This window comes from Motacilla alba, chromosome 3 (assembly GCF_015832195.1).
Source record: "Motacilla alba alba isolate MOTALB_02 chromosome 3, Motacilla_alba_V1.0_pri, whole genome shotgun sequence".
In the NCBI taxonomy this organism is placed as follows: Eukaryota; Metazoa; Chordata; class Aves; order Passeriformes; family Motacillidae; genus Motacilla; species Motacilla alba.
This window is the reverse complement of record NC_052018.1, coordinates 61,442,730-61,465,783: the sequence shown is the minus strand read 5'-3', so window position 1 is coordinate 61,465,783 and position 23,054 is coordinate 61,442,730. Positions and strand designations below refer to the sequence as shown.

General features: G+C 43.9%; 1 protein-coding gene across 5 annotated transcripts in view; it reads right to left on the bottom strand.

Moving 5' to 3' along the window:
* LOC119699627 (T-cell activation Rho GTPase-activating protein-like) overlaps positions 1-23,054 on the bottom strand; it is a 64,042-nt gene that overhangs the window by 14,584 nt on the left and 26,404 nt on the right. The gene's annotated exons all lie outside the window — the stretch shown is intronic.

Genomic DNA, 23,054 nt, shown 5'->3' with positions numbered 1-23,054 from the left:
AGGATTTCTGAGAGCAAATGCTTTCATGGCACGGGCTCTGCCTCCTGATGCAGGGCATCACGAGGTCTCTGGGAGGAAGGGATGTGCAGGGAGTGGAGGTGCCCACAGGGCAGGCCAGGCTGGCCTCAGGCACCAGCTCCAACCAGCACAATGGGAGGGCACTGAGGGCTGCCACAGCCAGAGCCAGGGCAGCCAGGTCCTCAGCTTCACATTTGCAAAAGTACAGTGACACTTCCAGGCCAGGAAAAAGGGAGAAATTCCCACCCTGCAGGGCAAGCAGGAGCTGGTATCTCCCCCTTGGGAGAGTGGGGGCAGAGGAAGACAAAAAGCTTCTGAGTTCAGCTGTTTGACCCATTGCTGGAGAGGGCCCAGCTTGAAGGTCAGGCTGTTCCCTTCAGGCCTGCATTCCTGCAAAGTCAGCCATTAATTTATGCTGCTGACGTGCAAACCAGGTGCTGTTACAGTGCCTTTACCCACTGCCTGTGTGTGACTGCTCTGGACCCTGCTTTTGCTTTCAGTCCTGGTGCGACTGCACAGAGATGACATTAAGGAGTATGTAGAGTATGTAGAGAAGGTCCCCTGCATGCCACAATGTCAATTTCCCTGTTCAGTGATGGTGGAGGCTTGAAAGGAAGAATGTGTTCTCCGTTTCCACTTCCTTTTAAAGGTTTGTTTGTGCTTTGTTTGAGCTTTACCTTTTCTCCCACTTAGCAGAGGATGTTTCTTTGGGATTTTTTTTTTCTCTGAAAGCAGTACCTGTGTGTGTTCTTACAGTCAGAAACTGCCCTACTGAGAAATAGCAAGAAATTTTGTGAGAGGAGGATATATCTTTAACCAGGCCAAATGATACAGCTACAAAACCATTCCTCAGGTCTGAAAATAAATGCCTGTCTTCACTCTCAGGACAAGTTGAGAAGAAATGCTCTGAATTTTACTGGTTCTATTGATCAGCTACTTGTTAAGAAAATATCAGATACCCCTGAAGTACCTCAAGAAGAGTCTTTTCAAAAAAAAGATGGAATCCTCTTTCCTTTAGGCACCAAAAGATCTGAAAATGCTAAGCCAAAAGATGTACAGTTCAGCAACTGCCGTAACATTTGTGTAAGGCAAAGACCATATTTGCTACAGAGTCTTAGTTCTGCTTGTGCAACACTGTGAACTGATCTTTTTCTTGTGTAACTTAATAAAACTTAGTATTCAGAGAATAAACATGAACACTCATTATCCTCTAAGTTATGCCAAATTGAAGATGATGATACATGTGTCAGGGAGTTCTTCTTCCATTTACTATGTGGCAGGGCAAAGTGGCTATCATTGCATTATACAAAAATCTCCAGAGTTTATCTTTCAAATTCAACCTCTTGGAATCATTACATTAACACCTCCAGTGCTATACTCAGCAAACCAATGCTTGAAGATACAACATATCCTAGTAATTGACACTGTCTGGTCTGTTTTAGGAGAGCCAGATTGCTGGAAGAGGAGCCTGGGAGGCCTTTCTTATGTCCCAGTGGTTGTTCCTCCTCCCTCCTCCCTGGTTCTATTTGCTTCCAGAACCAAATATTCCCACAGTTTTCTTTGGATGAGAGTGTGCTGCAACATAAACCTGTCATAACTGTGAAACTGACATGAATAAACAATGCAGATAATATTTTCATTCTGGCTTTAAAGGAACAGTCCTAATGAACGTCACAAGCACAGAAAAAGTCATTACTTTAACAATGGAACATGCTTACTCAGCACTCAGTAATCAACCCATGAATGTAAACAAGCTACAACACAGTAATCCCCCTATTAGGGAATTTTCAGACTAACCAAAGACTGCAATTGTATCTTCGTGTTGGGATTTTGTGGGTGAACTCTGGGAGATGCTTCAGTTAGACCTTTGATTTTCCATACAACATCTGAAAGATAGCCTGCTTTCTTTCGGCCTCCCCTTTCTGCCAGTTTCTTATTAATAATTGCTGAAAATAAAAGGTCACTGAACTGCATTAGGTGCTTTGATATCTTTTGTGAAAACTGGTACATACAGGAGAAGCCTGTAAAGAGTTCAGAAGCTATGGCCTCTCCTGCCTCCTATGCACTGCACAGCAAAGAGAAGACCTTAATTTTAGCCCTACTGGCAAACCTTTGACAAATGAAAGCATGTTTTGAAGTGCATCACCCATGAGAGAAATACTTTTTTTTCTGGGCATTATTTTTTGGGACAAGAGCTTGTCCCTCCAAGGTCTTTGCAGTTCTACTTGCCACATCAGAATGCAGCAGTCACCTTCTGGTCATGGCACATACACATTTATTTTAAGCATGAAGCTTATCGTCAGGATAATAGATGAAAATGTGACAACATGTTATCATGTGCCAATGAAATAGACATTCAATATGGTGGCTGAACCAGCCATTTTATCTAGATTGTGTAATTAGAAACATTTCTGAGCATGAACTGCCCTCTCTTTGCCTGGCCTCTGGCAAATAATCTGACACGGGGGCTCCAGCATGGTCACAGCAGAGGCTATGCTTTCGTCATCAGGTTGATAGTGGAAAAGGTGGCACCTGATGTCTACATGCTCTATGAGGAATTGCTTCCTTCAATGTGAGCTTGGGAATAGCTACATGGCACTGAAGTAATTGCAACTTTATATCTTCAATCTCCTACGAAGGTCCTTGCCTTATATATTCAACATAGAAGAAGTGCTGAAGGTAAGAGGTAGCTGCCAATTTCATAAACTTTGTATTTAATCTTCAAAAAAATCACAGGGATGGTGACTGGATGGATGGATGGATGGATGGATGGATGGATGGATGGATGGATGGATGGAGGTTGACTACTTGCTGTATATCCCAATGACAAGCCAGTGAACACTCCACCACTGTGACATCATCTGTGTGAATGTTGAGATGTTCAGTATGCCAAAGTATTTGATTCAGTTCATCACTTGGCTGAAAAATGCATAGACAAGTGCTTAGTTGAACATGCTGGGCTGGAGGATGGACTAAATACTTTTGGTACCAAGGCAGAAATCACTGCTTTACCCTTATAATTAGTAGGTTTGTTCCTTTCCTCTACTCTTATCATGAACCAATGAAAATCATTGCATTTCGGCTAATGTATCACTTCAGAGCTTGAAATTCTGCTCTTTCATTTTCAGTACACTGGAGTACCTGGTCAAGAGACAGAGGCCCATTTTATACCCCACAGATTGCTTATTTTTAAGAGCAGGAGAAGAATCCAATAACAAATGGGAACAATATCCTCTCTTTGGTCAACCTGTGGTTTTTTTCTTGGCTTACCTTAAAGAAATTTGGCTGTGGTTTGGCCAGTTTTCTGCATAGATAAGGTGATTTTAATGAAAATTAGAAAAAAAAACCTGCCTGTATTTTCCAGTTTAGTTTCTAAATGCTGGATGATGTTGTACTTACTGAAAAAAAAAATCAAAAAGCTTCACCAGCTTGAAAGTAGTTGCCTAATTTCTTACACAGAGATAATTCATTAAAAGGAAATTACAGTCAGACACTGGTTGTTCTTCTCTCTTCCTTCTCTTTTTTATTCTTTACAATTGCTTAGCAGATCCCAGTTTTAGTTCCTCAAAATTCAGTTTTTGTTTGTTCTCTTTTTCTCAATGTGCAAGATGCCACCAGTCTTGCAGAATGAATTTTCCCGCCAAAACTGCCTTCTCTCACAGTGGTTTGTGTGGCTGTTTCTGTACCTGTGTAGGAATAACCAAATAGGGCCCCATTCCTACAGCCTGGCTCTCCAGGCATCCCAAGTATAAAATACCACCATTCTGTTCAGATAGTGTTCAAAATTAAACAGGGATAAATTTCCACAGAAAATGGGAAAAAATCCCAGGCCTCTGTTTTTGGATTGTGGCTGTATGAGAGAGCACTTATAAAAGCCTGCTGTCATGAAAAATCTATCATTTTTAGTAAAACTTCTGTTCTCAAAATGGGCAATTTCCACTAGGAACCACAGAATGAGGGTTTCACAATGATACACATCTGAGCACTTTGTATGGTATGGGTATCATCCTAGTCCCTGCTCCTTGCAAGAGAAGAGGGCATGAAAACAGCATGTGCCCACTGGTGGGATTTTATCTCCTTTTTCACAGCTTCTGCTCCATCCCAGTGGGAGCAGGCTGGAGCTGGCCTTGGCGGCTGTGGTCACCCTTGAGCTGGGGAGTTACCATTGGGGGCTCTGGTGAGGAAGTGGAGCCAAAGACCAGATCATCAAAGATACTTAGGGACCTATTGCCTTTTTAATCACTCACTCACCCTGAATTAAAATGGGAGCTGAGAATCTAACTGCCTTGGCAAATTTTGGATGAGGTTACTGCCAGAGAGAGGTCAGGCAGGCTTCAGCAGCATGAGGTATTACTCCTTGCAGTTTGCTTTTCTTCATGACTACTATGCACTAACTATGGCTGAGATAAAACTAACCTGCATTTAGGCAGTGCTTTCCATTTGATCCTTTTTATTTTCAGTACCAGTGAAAGGTACAGGGAGTCTACCTGATGCAGCCCCCAAATCATCTCTATAGAAAATAGATGGTAAAAACATATAACCATGACCTGGACTGCACCAGATAATACAGAAGATTGTGCTTGCCTGGAATTCTAGGTCTGGGGACACAGAGAGAAAAGGGATGTGGCTCAGCATCTAGGTTTTGATTTGAGTTGTCACAGAAATATGTCACAAAAACATTGCAAAGCTGGAATTCAGAGATGAATTGCTCTAAATTGTGCTTTCAGTCAATGATTCGTCTCTAAAAAAATGAGTATGATTCAAAGATCTAGTTCCAGCCAAAATCTTATGAATGAAGAGATTTCATTGTGTCCCTAGAGGAGCTGTTCTGAATGAACTCTGCCTTGGACTAACTTATGGGGCCACAGTGAGATGTTCCTTTAGTGCAATATCCTTTAGTGTAAGTGGGCACTGAATCATTGATATCCTTTGGCACATCCTCACCATGGTACCATGTGTATAAGCCTTTAACAGGACTTTAGCATGCTAATAATCTTGTGCATAGGCAGGAACCATTCCTTCTCCACAAACCTTGTGTTAAAAAAAGGATACACATGACCCCAGGAAAAAGAGGAAGGCATAATTTTCTTTCATGAACAGTGTTAAACTGGAAAGTGTAAAATACAAATCCCATTAAGATCTTGCAGGAATTCAGGAGGTGTTGGGATCTTCCCATATAATACACAACAATAACAGAATGGAGAAAACCAAGAAGCCATCCTAGTGTATTGTCTGATTATGGACAGTGGCAGCTACACACGTCATGGCTAATTTGTACTACAGACTCCCCAGTTGTCACTGAGCCTCACCCCATTAATGCTGGCTAACCTCAATCCTACTGACCAGCTATCCTATGGGAGAGTGCATGTATGCTCACACTTCTCTCAACGCCTCCAGGAATAGTTCCACTTCAATTGAAGAGCAGCTAGTAACAAACCTTTGAAGTACCTGCTGACTGCAGCTCTCTGTAGAAGGGGCCTGAAGACAGAGTGATACAAATACCCTTGCATTATTTTCTTCATACCCACTAAGCTTATGGGGGGGTAGAAAGTACCAAATGTTGTCAAAGACAAATAGGAAATAATGCCACCCTTTTCCTTCCACCCATACTGCTCACAGTATGCAACAGTAGTACCTTGCTCTTAAACTCTTCTTCCCAGCAGAAGCTCTCATTCTGCTCTTTTATGCCCTGAAGTACATTTCATTTACCTGCCTAGGCTCCCTTCAGCAGCATGAGTCCATACCATTCTCATGCCTCTTATCACAAAAGAAGCCTGGGATTCCCATGTCTCATTTCTCCTGGTGGTTTTGTAATAGCTGCTTTAGCCCGCCATGCCATTGGAGATGCCCTAAGCTGGGTCCAGATCTTCAGCTTTGCCCAGGGCACAGGGTGCAAAACACTCCCAGGACAGGAGCTGGGTTTATGCCTCCAGACCAAGTAGAAAGCAGGCAAAAAAAGGAGTGAGAGCAGAGGCAGACCAGCAGATGGGACTGCACATGTCAGCAAGGGCCTCCTGTGAAGGCTACATAATAGCAGGTGCCAGTGAGAGGATGTTCCAGCCCACTGTGCACTCAAAAAGTAATCACTGGTGACATTTCTTCACACCATCCTCCTCCTCAGAGAGGAACTGGCAGGTTCTGAGAGGTTTGCGTGTAGGAGGCTGATAAAACTACAAGTGGGGTCTGCTTCCATGCAATGAACTAACAAGCAAGCAGGGACAAAACAGTCCCTTTAATCTGACCAGTTATAATAACTTTTAGGCTTGCAACAGTCTACAAGAGAGTACAGAAACGTAAGAGTTTACCCAGGTTCGCCTTGCTGAGACTGGGGTTTCTGCCCATTTGTCTCATTAAGGCTGCTAGAGACTCCTGAGAGCAAAGGTTTAAGCATTTAGAATGATACAAAGTGAGGGGCATAGAAAGCCTTCCACCAGGGCCATGGCAGCTGATCTGCTGAGTAACTGTCTCAAAGGCACATCAGAGGGATTTTCTCTGCAAAACTGGTTCACGTGACAGACAGCATCATAAGATCTGTGACAGCTGGTCAGTCTCTTGCCTCAACACTTAGTGGCTTGTTGTGCAAGCATGAAAGTTTTCTACAACTCAGATGCAAGCATGAAAGGTTTCTACAACACAGATACAGTCAACTTCTTTTTAATGAGCTCTTGACTTTGTTGCCAGTCAAGTGACATAGTTTGACTTGTGTTATTCTCTTGAAAGCACCTGTGTGCATTTTGTTGTTTGAGAAATTTGCTGAACTGTTCATTCCCATGACCAGAATTCTCTGTTTTCTGGGACATGCTAGTCATCATTGCCTCACTGGGTCTTCCCCAGTGCTGAGATGACCATTGCTTCTATCAGCCTCACAGCAGCTGACTGACTTAGGTTTGTGCTTACAAACCACAATACGCTTGAAAAAGTCAGATAAAGGTTTCAGATTATTTGGTAACACAGAGAACAATGGTTGTCACAATCATGCCTCACTAACTAGCCTTCAGTCAGCCCAAAACAAGACAAAAATTCTCTCGGAACCCCGGGAAACAGTTATTTGTCAATACCACCTGTGGGTGTCTTCAAGCTATTTTTTTTTTCACATTTTTCTCTTGGGGGATTTCAACCTCTCACAGATGACTTCCTTTGTAGACCTTCAGAAACTCAAACACACACACACACACACACACACTAACGCCTATATCCATCAGCATAAATACAAATAACTCTTCTGTGACATAACACTGACACTTATCTAGATTGCACTTTAAATATGCTGAATGTCATTTATCAGTCCAAGTCACTGGGGCACATTCTGTGTCTGGCCATGCTCCTGAGGTGCCTCAGTGTCCCGTCAGATGAGAGCCTCATTTCATTGCAATGTTAGAACAGCAGCACCTCTGCCATCCTCCCCACTTCCAGGACAAAAGTCAGGTGAAGAATATGGGTTTTGCAAGGCAAGGTGAGAAAGACATGACCCGAGGTAGCTTCATTCTTCTCCAGATCTCCCCAGCTCCTGGCTGGTCCCCAGGACCACTGCCAGCCAGCTCACAGACCTCTCCATGATTCTTCTTTCCTTTGCAGTATGAGGCATCATCAGAGCAGAGCAAAAGCGATCAAATAAACAAATCCTTCTTTTCAGAGTACGAAACTAAACCTTTTGCAAATATTTTCTAACCTGGAAGATGTTGAAGCCAGACCCCCAACTCCCAGGGCAAGGAGGAAGGTCAGGGAGCTCTAACTGGTTCTCAGGACACCAGCTGCCATCAGCCTGAGTACTCTGTGCTGGGAAGTGCAGACAGTGCTCCCAGCCTTAGGAAGGTGTTCCATGGCTATCACACAACACTGGATGCACAGCAACTGTAACAGACAACCTCCGAGCCACTGCTCTGAGCTGATGGTATTCTAAATTATCCCAAGCTGACCAAGAAAACCTGCATTTTGAGGAGGCTGGCCAGACTCTCTCTGAATATTATTATCTTTATTTCCTGAAAAAAGTGTACTGTGTAAGGAAAAAACTAGCAAGATCAATCCCAACAAATGCAGACATCCATATACACAGGTAGGCAGTGTTTGTGTGCTTACATGATTCTTTCTGTCATTTCTACTTGGAGGAAAAAACAGGGACATCCCGGGCAGATTTGCAGACTACACTTATAATTCACATCAATAATAGTTCTGAGCCATACAATGTCCATTTAGGGGACTATCCTGCCCTTTCTCTGTGCTGACAGTGTTGTGGTGTCTGCAGAGCAAATCCCCAGGTAACACTTAATCTGAAGGCTTCTTCATTGCAGTCTGATCCTCAGGGCTGTGGTTTTCTGAACAGCTAAACACAGTCTCCTTACATTGTCTTTAAAATATACTCAAGGATGGGGGAGCCCAAAAAGTCTGAGTTACAGAAGCATTCAGTAAGAATGGCATACCCTGTGAATGAGACTAGCATTTGTATTAGCTCTGGAGGCTTTAGTAGCATCCTTCTACTTCCTGATTTTAAAAACAACTTGGGGAACTTCCTTTTTTGGGCTATTTTGGAACTTCTGCTTGTAGTTGTGATTGAAACCAAGACCTGTGAAGATATGTGGTGGTGGTAAGCCCCTACTGATGACCACAGCAAACCTCCACACCCAAATACTCAGAAGCTCATGGAAGCCTTGAACACAGTTGAGTTTTCAGCTTGGGCCATTGTGTTGAAGAAAACTAGTGTACATAAAACATAAGAATGAAGGAAATTAGCAGGCTGGATCATTCTCCTGAACCACCTAATCCAGGTTTCTATCTCTAATGGCCAATGACGCTATTTGTTTCAGAAGTAGTTGCAGATCTCATACCTTTAAAAGAAGGTTTTTCTTCCAAGCCTCTAGTTTATTAATTTTATTTACTCTTGAGAAGAGCATATAAGAGTAGGCTGATTTACTTGCTTATTTAATTAAAGACTGTTTTCCTATAAAAAGTTGGAATAATAGTACACTGGTAACAATTTCATTTTTACCAGTACATCACCTTCTGTCCCTACGAGCAGAAGAGCAGAGAGTTCAAAAGAAAGATTGCTGGTAAGGAGTCAGAGCATTCTTCTGGGCACCTTCTACCCTCCAAAGTAGAATCACTTTACAAACTTTTGTCTAATCTGTGCAAGCTGTCACACATATGCTGCCCTTTTGTGTTATGTCTTGGCAGTGGGACTGTGAGCTTGCTGCCCTTGAAGGGAGGAGAGCCTTTTTGTGCCAGAGCTTCTACTTTCCACACTACTCTGTTGTCTCTGCCATACCCAGAAAGACCCTTACCTTGGTTGCTCTCTGTAAAGCAGCATAGAGTCATGTTAAAGAATGGGGACATTCACTAAGTGAATTAATGTGTTCTTTTATTGCATTAGTCTTTTCATGTAACAAAAGCAAGATGAAAAATGCTTGAATTAGCCTACACTCAAAATTCTTTAATTACTCTTTTTCTCCCTCAAAAACACCTTTAAATGATACTTTTTTGTGCTGTCTCCTAACAAAGGTAGATGAAAACACTTCCATTAAAGGCACAGCCTTTCTTCTTTGAGTGTCAGCTGGGCTGCCATTCACTTTCCTCAGCCACCTGAGAAGCAGCCAAGAAAATTAAAGACAAGATTTCCAATTTCCAGTAGCCTTATCAGGAAAAAAAAAAAAAAAGGAAAAAAAACCCCACCACCAAACAAACTCCAATGAACTAGGAAAGACTGCTGCTCTTTCTTATGCTTCTCAGAAAAAAACAAAAACAAAACAAAAAACCAAACAAAAACAAAAACCCAAAAACAAAACAAAAAACAAACAAACAAAAAACCCCACAACAAACCAAAACACAGACCTATACCATGGTATAACAAAAGTGGCATTGCAAATTGATTTTAGGAATTCTGCCTTTGGGTGCCTTCTAGGGAAATTTCTCCTGGGAAGTGCATCTGATACAGTAATAAAATAACTGAAACTTTTTAAATTACTCTAAACAATGGAAATGAAAAACTGCATCTGAACTGGCTTTAAGAAGAAATTAATAAGAATGCATTTATGTCTTTCTGTTCTTTTTCAGTCATCTCTCTCTGATCAGTCACTTCCCAGCAGACACGAATAGCATTGATGGGAAGCAGAAGATGCTCTTTGTCCATTAGTATGACAAATACCACAACTGAGGCTGAATCAGTAGGTGCAGCCTTTGCTATTTCCCACCCCTTCAGACTGATAAATTAATTCATCCCCTGACTAATTTGAGAAGTGTGGTCTTTAGAAAGAAGTACCAACTTGTTAGAATGTAGGAGGAAAGTAAAAAGTCAGTGAAGTGCAGTGGCCTGACTGACCTGTGCGTGGGCTGGTTGTTTTGCCTGTGAGAAGAGAAAGAGTGTTCAGGGGTCTTTGAAGTTTAAGATTGTAGCAGCAAGTCTTTCAGAAAAGCTGGTATATTTTCTTCCCCAAGAATTTAGAGCTTAGGCTGACAATTTTAGCCAAGGAAAGTGTCTTTTTAAGAACCAAACCAAATTCTTTGGGAGCTGGAGAATGATCAAAGTCCCTTTCTCCAAAACTGACAGGAAAAAGAAAATGAGTCTGATTTGTAGTGGTGCTTTTCTAAATATGCTGCACAATTACCTGGGCAGGAGGATGCCATCATTTTTACTACATGTATGAGCTACGCAGAGTTTAGATGCATGCATGCAGAATAGTTAGAGGAAAAAACAAAATAACCCCAAAACCCAACCGAAAAACAAACAGCAGGTGCCAGAAATATCGTACTTCATTACCTACTCTGTGCCTGCTAGGGTACAGAAAACCTTTCCTTCTGTTGCTACAAAGGAGCTGTCCTGGTCCATTGGGCAAAAGCTTTGCTAAGAGTCACTAGTCAGATTGATTTACACACTAGATCGCGATGCATCCAGCTGGCACCTGTTTACAGTGGCAGCATTTTCTGAATAATGGTCTACTGTGTCCTAGATTCCTGATGCTTTTTTTTGAGAGGATAAAAAACTTTAAAACCCTTGTTCTCCTCAGGGTGCCTGGTCTCCTCCATTTTCCTCTTTCCTGTGAAGCTTACAAAAAAAACAAGAGCTGGGACCCTGAAATTAGCACTTTACCCAGCAAATGGGCTAGAGAAACATTTATTATATGTGAAGCAGATGAAATGCATTTAAATGTTGAACTTAATCTTTTTTGTGCTGTGGGCTTCCCTGGAGTTATGCTAGCAGCCCCAATCACACCAAGACTGTTCAGGGAAATTCCCTTTCTGCCTTTAATGTCTTACTGAATGATTATATTTCAAAATGTCTTCAAATTAAAGAGAGATTCTGGCTCTCTCATTTCCACTTGTTTCAAAGGATCTGCTCATCAGATAGCATCTGAACCAGAGACTGTATTGCCAGGGTCTAAGTGGAGAAATCGAACCAGAAAAGTAGAGGTGGAGAAGAAGGAAAGCTGCCCATGGCTGAACTCCAGCAAGGAAGAGCAGTGGATATCAATGATTTCCTCAAGATGAGCAGAGATTTTATGCAAGTTGCCCTTCTGAAGTGAAAACTTGTGCCCTTCATGTATATCAAGAAATGTCAGATGGCTGATTTGAAACTCATTGATGAATGCTTAACTGCTAGATTCATTGAAAAGTTGTCAAGCACTGGAACAGACTGCCCAGGACGTGGTGAAGTCCCCATCCCTGGAGGTATTAAAAAGATGTGTAGATGAGGCACTTGGGGCCATGGTTTTGTGGTGGGCTTGGCAGTATCAAGTTAAGGGTTAGACTAAATGATCTTAGAGGTATTTTCCAACCTCAACGATTCTTTGATTATACAAAGAGTCAACTGACTGTTTTGATAAGGAGGAGTTACTGTGGCAGTATGTTATGTATATATAGAAAGGCTGGGTTTATAGTCCGAGGGTGGGCACGCTTGATTGACTCTGCTGTTGTTGATCTCACAATCAGCATGATTATTATTGACCTTGCTTACCATAGCACAGGGCCTGGGGGTGAGCCAATCAGAGCACCCCAGTTGACACAGCGACCAGGTTTCTACCTGGCACAGCAGGTACCTGAGGTCTGTGCAAGGAGAAGGTTACCAGCTTTTCAAATGAAGAACCTGCTACCGGTTCCCTGGGAAATGTTTTTATAATCTAAGTATAAACGCCTGGAGAGCTGTACCCTAAGCAGGCTCTCTGAAGTTAGGATGTGGGCAGGTCACCTGAGGGTAGTGACATGCCCATTAGCAGGTCCAGGTTGATGAGCCAGGTGCTGAGGACAAAGCTTCAGCCACTTGACGGTGCTGCTACCCCCAGCCACCTATCCATTTGTGAGCCTCCAGCAGGGCCAAAGTGGTACACTTGCTGAGGAAAAACAGGTGAGGTTTGTCTCTTCACAAAATAAAGGGAAGATTGAAACTGATTTAAAAATTATTTCTGCATTATGAAAAGTTTAACTGAACATAAAATTCTTTCACTGAAAAAAACAGCATTTCTTCAGCTGAAGACCAGCTATTCAAAATGTGAGACAACTTCTTAGACTTCTTCCAATTTCAGGACCAAAGTTCCCAGCAGCCTGCCAAAAATAAGATTTTGAGCAGCTGTTCTTAAGAAATCAAGCTCCTTTCAAGTTTCCTCTTCAAGCCAGCTCCAAAAATACTTGTTTGATTGGCTTGGTGTGGGTCAGAAGCGGAGTTGCAGATTTACCCAGCTCACCGGTGGTTGGCTCAGCACGGCTCCAAGCAGAGACTGACTTTCACTTTCAGTTTGGCTCTGAGCTCACTCATGCAGAAGCTGAACTTTGAGAAATCCCCAAACACAAGGCCCAGCCACAGTACTTCAATTAGTCAAGTGTAGGATTTTCCCATTGTCTGTTTATAACTGACTACAAGTTGTCTTGGGGTTTTTTGTTATTTCCCAAGAAACACGTTAAACGGGGGGTTTCAGAGATTATTTTTAGATATATGAAAAAAAGAAGAAAATATAAGATGTAAGAAAATAAATTTTACTTTATATTTATGAGACATAATCAGTAGGATTACTGCTATTAGCAAAGGTGAGATGGTTTCTCATTGCTGGGTTTCTGGGAAGCTGTGATCCAAGGTCACCATGAGTCAAAACTTACAACTGTGAAAAACCTGGCTGGCTGGCTGGCTTGCTATAGTTAAATATTCCTGCTTGCCCGAGAAAGTGAGGACTTGTCTCTCTAGATGCATCTTGGCTGGGTTTTGTCCCTTTAGGTGCTTATTCTTTTGCCATCCTGCAACCAGGCCTTGATTTTTGCAATGACGCTCTGGAAGTGACGCACCAGAGTCATGTTCTGAGCTGGAAGAAGGGCCAAGGGTAAGATCTGGCCTGAGCCTTACAGAACTGTGTGAACAACACTTTGAAGAGGTTGGTGAAAACTATGCTTAGGTGAGGACTGCAGGATGAGAAAATATCTATCAGGAGAAACACATTCTTACTTTTTCCTTAGGAAAACAGGTCACATGAACACACAGGTTCATCCACAAGTCCAGGAAATAGTCCATTAAATCATCTAGTCTGCCTGCATGTCCACACTGGAATTTCATCTGGTTAGTTTTGGAGCGAACCCAGCCAGCAATGTGTGATTTACTGTGATTCAAACTTTCACAATGGCTTATTGACAGCATGGTTATTTTCACATTTTATTTTTCCCCGTTTGCACAGCTACCTCTTCTCCTAATACCAATTTCACCTACTTCCAAGAGCCCCATCTTGCAGTTGTTTCCCCTACAAAAACACACCCACACATAACCAGAGTCATTTTCTGATCTTCCTTTTACTATGTTACCCAGGCTGATATCATTCAGATTCATTCTGCAGGGCTTTCTCAAAGTCTTCCACAGTTTTTAAGGGATCTTTCTACAGTTTCATCAAGCTTTCAAATCCTTTAAAAAACTCAGACACCAATGTGTCAGACATCTTTCAGTCCCACTGTTTCAAACACTTTTCTAATTTAAAATTAATCTACTTACTTCTGATAATTGCTTTATATATACCAAAGGTCACATCAAGCTTTGAGTAAATAAAAACTTCCTTACAAGTGGTTGTCTGGGTAATAAATACCTGAAAGAGGCTTTAAAACAAGTTACCTGTTCCAGTTTCCATCATCCATCTTAATTAAAGCAAGATATGGACCATGGACACTCAGAGGATAAAAGAGCTATGCTATTCCTTAGGAAAGCTGAGGCCAGGTGCCATGGGCCATGCAGACACCGGTGGACAGGTCTGTCCAGAGATGCTGTGGACCTTTGGCTGCAGGAGAGGTGGGGACAGCTTTCCCGTGACTCTGGGGATGCCAGGACTCCCAGAAACTTTACACCTGCAGTCTCAAGGAAACCCAAACTCATACCCTAGAAGAATAATCTTGATAAAACTCCTGTATACAGATACAGTGTAGAGATTGACTCACAGAGTAGACAACTCCTTTTGACCAAGAGCATTTTTAAGAGCTTGCACACATTGGGTGCAGAATGAGGACAGGTTTAAAGCATCCTTCCTGAATGAGTTCTGTGGGATCATACAGTACAAGAGGCTTAGAAATCCAATAGTTGACTATATATATATATATATATATATTCTGTTTATACTGTTTACTAGGAAATTATACTGTTTGCTAGGAAATACATGCAATGAGTTTGGCTAAAATCCCTTCTCCAAGCCAGAGGTGGGCAACTCAGTGAGACTCCATTTTGACAATAAAGTAAGTGGAATTTTGCTTTTGTGGCTGTAACCGATTTAAAATTAAATAGTCCACCCACTGATGTATGAGTGCTGCATGGGAAACACCAAGTCATACTTTATCCTCCCCTGGGAGCTTCTCAAGTCCCTTGCTTTTCATTGGATGCTTGAAATCTAAGCAACTGCTATTTTTTTCATGTGGCAAAACCAGCAGCATTTCCTCAGGCCACACCATTAATTAATTTCCATGCTCATGTCTCTTCTTATTAATCCACCAATATATGTGGAGCGGTGGAACCCCTGTGACTGCACCCCAGCCCTGGTTCCTTCAGTGCCTGGGTTTTAAAAGGTCTGATTGTAGGCTGGGGGCTGCCACTTAGTTTTCCAGTAGGGGACAGTAGGAAGTAACTGCTGCCTGGGACGAGAAAAGAGAAGAGGATGGGGTTTGAGACTGCAACAGGTCTGTGTTGCCACAAAAACCAAACACCTGGTCCTGTCTGCAGTATACCAGGGCCCTCCATTGGCTTGGGTGGCCTACAGACACCTGTGCTTGCCCTGAATGGAAGAAAGGACATTCACCTCTGCAAGCTGTGGGTCCCTCCATGGCTGCAAATCCTCAAGTGAACTGGGCTCAGACCAACTTGGGATCTTGTTCCTTCCACTCTGCCCTCTCTCATGCAAGGTTAAGAAGTGCATTTTCTACCTCATTGACACCTGGTTCTCATACCAGGTAACATTCAAATCTTCAGGGACCTCAAAGAGAGCAGAATCAGAGTGAGAGACAGTGTGAACCACACCTCCAAGGCACATGAAGGTTCTCCTTCAGCAGCCAGCTAGTTTCATCTACCTGTTGCGTGCCTAGTCCCTCTTCCTCTGTAGGGCAGGTGACAAGGTGACGTGTGGAATGAAAAACACAGATGATGCTCCACTAGAGATTAGTGGAGCTCTCGTGCAACAAGAGCACACCCACATACACACTGCTTCCTCCCCAGCCCTTGCTTGCTGTGCCAGCTGAGTGCTAGCAGGGAGCTCAGGACTGCCGAGAATTGCAAAGGTTTTGCTGCTTGGGTTAACATTTAACTATTAACCAATTTTGTGGAGACCGAAGGGAAAGGTGCTGTTTGTGGGAGGTGATGTGTAGAAAGGAGAAAGAGTGGGAGTAGCAAGCGTCATCCAGTAAGAGCTGTCTGAGCATGTTTACACATTTTGACCTTGGCTGTCTTAAGGACAGAGCCCTTCTGGGTCCCTCACAGCCATGTGAGGCTACAGGCACCCATGCTTGGCTAAACCTGGGAGCTAAATATTCCTGGGCCTGTTTAGCAGGAGATTGTCTGGCAGTAGAGGCATTGCATAACTGTGTGACTGAACTTAAAAACCCTGCCAAATGTGAGACCACAGGCAGAGAGTGGGAGGAAACCCTCTGGTTCCACCCTTGCTGGTGACATCGTGGCACAATTTGAAGTTGATCTCCAAACAAACTTGGAGACACCTCACCCTGATGAGATGAGACTTGCCTGGCTCTCCTAGCTTCAATAAACACCAGACTCCCTGTCAGGGAATGGGCACTGCTTCAGGCACACCTGAGCAAGGGAAGGATGAGTGTCACGTGGCTCAACTCAGCCCTGGGGCTTCTCACAGCATTGAGATGGCCCTGCAGCCCATTGGGTTTCCTGATCTCAAAGGTATGGCATTGCCACTGCCATAAGTGGGCTGCACAAGGACATGCCAGGTGCCTTTGCATTGGGGTAACAACAGGACTCAGCTCTCATCTGCTTTTCACTCACCCATAAATCTCAGTATTCCTCCCTGGGAGGATGCTGAGGAGGACAACAAAATGAATTGTCTCTGAGCATGCAGGAGATCATGTAGGACCGGAAGTAATGCGGAAACGGAAAATTCCAAATTTTCCTAAGCCTGAAACATTTAGTCTGGCTTTGCTTTAGCTTTAGCTTGGGATCTCACCTAGGTCAGCTCGGAGTGCTGGAGCGGGTCTGTGCAAATTAGCAATGTCCTTTCATGGCTGGAAGTGGAGAAGGGAGCTAAAGAGACCAGGGCTGCACTGCTGGCACAGCTGGGCCCTGCCCACACCCCGGGCCCAGGGCAGAGGGCAGTTCTTCACAGTGTCCTCACCTCGTGACTGGGGAGATACTAAACACTGACCATGGCAATACTGGCACGAGCCTTGTTCTGTGGTGACCTGGAATGGGGCAGTCCACATTTTTGCTGTCCAAGGCTATCACAAAGGAGACCTTATCCAAGCTGCCTGCTGGGGATGTCCAGCTTGTGCCAGTTTCCAGATGGTGCCAAGGTGCTGCTGGCAAGGGTTGGCTGGCCTGGGCCAAGCTGTGCTGTGCTGGGAACCCTTGAGCAATTTCTAAGGACAATCCTGTTTGAGTGATGGGGAAAGTCCTTGACAACAACACGTTTGCTAGCAGAGCAGGTGCCCTGGTGAGCCTCAGGAGACCTCTGGGGCTGCCTCATGCTGCAGAGGATGGGAGGGTCCTGGGTGGAGGCTCTGGAGTGCCCATGGTGCCAGTGGTCTGCATATCCAGTGCACTGCTGGCTGTGCTGCCTAGCCTGCAGAAGCACCATGGGGGAGATGGCAGGCATGAGTGTCAGCCTCGGGACGCCCACAGCGTGTTTCCTTTCCAGCAGCAGACAGGATGTTAGCTGTCATGGGTGTTAATTAGCCCTCAATGCGATGCTCCTGATTTCCATCAGTGCATCTTTCGCTTTGAGGCTCTCTTCTCAGACCCAGTTTTTAACAGGGTCACAGCACTGAAGCCCCCATCCCTCTGAGGTCTTCTCTAGGAGCAATTTTTTTCAATTGTAATGAAGAACCCTGTATTCCACTAGCATCCCATGAGCACCATTTATGGAGTTTGTCCAGAGGTCTGCAGTGCTGATGGACTCAGCTAAGTCCTAGGCAACATTGCACATGCTGCTGCACATTCCTTGTGGCATGCAGATAGGAATAGCTGTGTGTGTGCAGAAAGGTCATGAAAACCTCAGAGTTTCATTTAGAAGTAAAATGAAATTATTAGCTGTTTAGAGATAAGCTGGTTATGACTGAGGCTTGGACACATAATAAAAGTTTTACTGTTTTAAACAAGATGTGTTGGTGGAAGTACAGATTCTGCCCCGCATGGAGCTGGTCAGCATCTGTGAAGGCGGCAGCTGCTCCCGAGCAGCTGGATGTGGCTTCTCACTGGCCACCTCTGCTCCCACCAGTCTGCAGGTGAAACAGAGTGAGTGCTCCCAAGTTCATCTCCAGTGGGAAGTCTCCAGCTTATTTCAAGCCCTATCATGCAGCCCTGTAATACAGAAATAGCAGAACTGGTACCAGAGCACCCTTTGCTGCTGTTTATAATCCCCAGATAGGGAATGGTGTTAAGTGGGAACAGCTCAGTAACACTGAAGACCCTCCAGTCTTTTTAAAGCTGCATGGATGCCTTTATGGTCCACTTCAACTGGGACACCTCTAGTCACACGGCTGCTTGGGCTCTGCAGGCCATCCTGCTGCGGGCTGATCCCTGGTGGGACACGCTCCAAATTCACCCCAGTGAACTCATCTGATCAGAGCCACTGGCACTGCTCCTGGAGTCACAGATATGTTTGTGGCAACATCAGCCAGTGTGGGGGCAATATTGTTTCAAAACATATTTACTTTCCATGTTTTTGGAGTTTATTGAATACATTTGGGTTGAAGCTTTCATGAAATTGTAATTTATCAAAAGCACAATGAGGAATCGCAGGCCAAGTTTCTAAAGCTCACATTTAAGTTAGGTCACGTAGAATGAAAGTTTAAAGATCTCTACCAACAACAATGACATATTTTTCCCAATGATAAACTTTTTAGTTTGGGTGATATTTTCAGTGTTACTTTTTCAACACAAATGTAACTTTTCCAAAGAAAGCAGACATGTTCTATAATAATGTCAGCCAGCCTCTGAGCTTCTTAGCAGTACAATTTCTATTAATTGTTTTGAACCAACCCACACAAGAAGCTGGACACATTATTCTGTGTTTATAAATAGGTCTGTTTTCACAAAACTCTTTGTCAAGGAAATTGCTCTTAATAAATATGAAGTACTTTCACTTATTACTTGTTTTATAAAAAGAGAGGGATCCTGCAGGGATCAGAGCCCTGTTGTGCTAAGGGTTAATAATAAGACAAATCTTACCCTGAAGAAACCTCATCTTTTGAGTTTGCTCCAGGTTCCTGCAGTCCTTGGTTGTCTTATACCTACCTCCAAATTAATCATCCCCATCCCTCTGTTGAGTTCTTAACTTCTCCATTCCTCACAATATTGTTATCCTTATGAGGAAAGGCAGCGTTATTAACCCTGTGCTACAGATGGGGACTTGTGGTACAGAGGTGAAATGTCGTGCTGAAGGTTGTCTGAACCAGAGCAGGGGGTGGATGCCCACTCTTCCCTTAAAAGCAGCACCCTGACTGCTATGCTTCCATTCAGCTGCTCCTGTGATAGTATTACATTTTTGTTCATTAATTTCCCATTGGTCACTCTACGAAAGAAAACTCACAGTATGTTATCAGCTGGTTACACAAGGGAGCTAAAACATATAGCTACTATAAGTGCACAAAGGGTGAAAAATAAAGTTAGTAAAAGTGAATGAAGAGAAAAAGTGAAGGGCAGGAGCAGTATAGCTGCTAAGGAGTCGTGGGAGGGTATGGAAAGGAAATTGAAGCTTCAAGCTGACCCATAAAACTCCGTGGTGTTACCAGCAACCTCACTGACTTCACCGTCAGAGATTGTGTTTTGCAGTAACCTTCACTTGATGCATTGACACCTGCCCACTTCAGTTCTGTGGCCAGCCAGAAACCTTCCTACCTCCCTTAACCACAGCCTTCCACACTGGGGTCTCTGCTGTCAGCCCCCAGGCTCTGCATGACTCACCCCCTCTGCATCTCTGCAGACACTTGCCTGAGATTTCTCAGCTTGTCATGGCAATAATGAAAAGGCAAATAAATGGGGTTGCATGATGACAGGAATCAGATCTTCAGTTTTGGGACAGGATCCAGAATCTCTGTAGGAGAGTTCAGCACATGCTGTGCCTCCCTGCTTAGACCTGGCTGCCTGGGCAGGAAAAGGAGCAAGGGTAACACAGAAAAGACCACACGGAGCCCAAGCTCCCCCACTCCTTGTTCTTTCAGTGTGAAGAACCCCCCAAAATGATGTTTTACTCCACAAGGAAATGCAGTGTTAGCTTCATTATCAGGTTGGAAATCAAGAGAGTCACTAGTTAAATGCCTTTCCCAAATGTCACGCTAAGGGCTGCAGATAAGACTTGCTTCACTTTCCTGAAAGACAGTTGTGTTCAGTACACTGCTCCTCCCAGCTCCTGCAATTGCATCTGCAGTCACGGCAAGTGTTAGTCTGGGTCTCCTGACATCTCCAACATGACATCAGTGGAAATCTCAGTGAAAAACTTGTGGGGTAGGAATCCTGTCCCCATTAATATTTGAAGAGGATGCACGTTAATGAATGTTTTCCCTATAAGGAGTGGGCAATGAAGTTAGCACCAAATGAGCAATATGCAAACTCAGCCTCAGAGGCATACAAGATGTCTGGTATAAATTAAACATCAATTCTCAGAAAATATCCTCAAGACATCCCAAGGAATAAGTTTCTTTAGGGTCTCAGTTTGTTACGGAGGCTGTTTCCTTTAAAGCAAAAGGTTTGCCTTACTTACTGTCTGAAGTTTGTCGTTGGTAGTTTTCCAACATAAATCCAAAGGATTTCTGATTGGCCTGTTGGTTAACAACCAGAAAGTAAGCACAGGAATATGCTTATGTTACCTTTTCCTAATGCTACTGATAATTTCTCAATAGGTTCAGAAACCAGACACTTCAGTGACTTTTATCTCATGAGCCAACTCTTCATGCAATGCCTGGGTCTGCACTGGTTGATTAGAATATAACCTGCATGCTGTTGCAATGAGGAATTGGTTTGAGGGCTGGACAATGCCAGTTTCCAAACCATTGAACCTGCAGGATGAATAAATTTATCAATTTTCTGGAAATTACTAATGGTTCAGTCCTGACAATCACCTGTATTAACCCAGTACAGTTGTTTGTGAAGTTCTGAAGGGGAAAGAAAAAAATCACATTTAGACTGAGAACGGTAAGGACTGGCAGAGTTCAGAGTCTGGCAACCAGCTGACAAAGGCTATTGCTGCCATGTGAAATTCATCCTCACTGGATAGTGGCTATGCAGGACAGTGTTCCAGTAAGTGCTCCATGGCATATGTATAGCTTACTGCCTGCACAGAAAAAAAAAAAAATAATCAGGGAATATTTAATCTGCGACTGCGCTCCATCCCGAAAGGTGACAGCTTCATGAAGGTGGGTTACTTGTAACAATTCCACCTTCCTGCTGTGAAGTGTAATAGAGGCTTTCCTTTTTATGCTTCTATAGGTGCAGGGGTTTTAGACCATGTCTGCAGACAGCAAGTCTGGAGTGTTGCCCAAGATGGCAGCATTTTTTGACACAGTTGACATTTTTTGTTTCAAGGCTGATTAGATTGTTCTGATCACAGACACTCAAAAAATCACTTTCCATAGGGCTTTGTGGGCCTTTTCCATTGCTTCACGTCACAGTGAAGCCACCAGTGGCTTGGTCACGAGGCTGTGAGGTCTCAGACAGGGACTGTGCATGCAGCACAAAGGAAGCTGGGTCTGACCTGACTTTCACAACTTTCTTCTGCACCTCAGAGGTTTCGTGTCTTCATTGACTCCAATGTATTCAGTAGAAATGATACTTCATTTTGTCAGATGAGCTGATTCAAGGCTTTGATGGTCATTAGTGCTGTGAGGCAGGTGCTGATGAGTAAATTGGGGCTCTGTCCAGGCTACTGGGATTAGCACAGCTCGAGGGATAGGCTAGGCAGACAGCCACCCACAGGAGCAAAGAGTGTGAAAACCATCACAGCTCCTCTGCCCACACTGCCTGGAGAGCGATGTGGAGGCAAGGCTCAGGACAAAGGGAGGTGGCAGCTACAGCTGAACCACTGCTTGGAGGAGCAAAATTAGGTGCTGGCACGAGCTGCAAATTAGCTGATGGCACCAGCAACAATGTGGATTAGACCACTGAGAATGCTCTGCAGGAGCTCTTGGTAAATGCTGCCTCCCGCAGAAATGAGAGGGAGGGCCCATGCTAAGCATGATGTGGGGATGAGGCACTGGGACAACTTTCCTGCCCAGCACACTCTGTTTTCAGAGACAGATGTCCAAAAACCAAAGCCAGAGGCTGAAGGATGGAGGAACTCAGGGCTGGACAAGAGGCACAACTGCCCCTTCAGCTGATCACCCCTATCACCAGCTAACATAGGGATGCTGCTGTCTCCTTCCTACAGCAACATTAACAGCCCCTTTTTCCTGCAGGTGTCTGGAGTTAGTAGCTATTGTGGGGAGGAGGGTAGGGTGGGGTATGTGGTAGTATTTTTCACTCGTATCACCTACCAAATTATGGCATCAACAAAAACAGAGCAGTGAGTGCTAGGCACTCGTTCAGAATTTGAGTTCCTGCTGTCCTCCTGGGCTGTAGGATGATTCTGGGCTCTGAGATGGAGCCATATGGCAAGCCAGGAGGTGTCACACAGAGCCACTTCACAGACTTCAATCAGAAATGTTTCCAGCAAAAGAAAAATGTGTTAAACTCAGCCGTTCTCACAGTCTGACAGCTCCTGATGTTCATGTCAAGAAATGAATGCAAAAAATTGTGCTCTCTCTGAAGAGAGACATAACTGCCAAATAATTAATAAGAGCCCACACAGCACAACTTGCCCCTTCCCCATGCAAGGAATGCTCAAGGCCTTGAATTTTTGAAAATGAAAGCCCAAGACATTGGTGCCCTTTCCACCTTTCCCCTGGAAGATTTTTTTGTAACGCATAATGAGCCCACTTGCAACACCACCATGCCCAGTTAGCAGAGCTGTTTGACTAATTGAACGGAGCTTATTCGAGGGGAAATCAGGGCAATGAGGTGAAATAGCTGCAGTTCAAATAGCAGTGTTCTGCTTATTGGAAATAGTTTAATCAAGGAAGGAGGCACTGCCACTAACATCAGCAGGTATTTCCCATTGGTTTGTGTAGGGAAGTTGTGACCTGTAGTGAAATGAGGTAATAAATGCTATCACAACCAACTCTTCTGCCTGTTTTGAAGGCTTTGCCATCCAAAAGAAAGAAAAACAGGAGGAAAACAAAGAATCAGGATGCACCGATGAGAAACTTCCAATGGGGACTTCTCAACAGCACTAGCAGAAACTAGTGATAGTATTATGAGCAAGGAGCCAGCACTGGCAACCCTTGGCATGAGGTGGGAGAGATGGAGGGAAGAAGCTTATCTCCTGCTGGGCTTG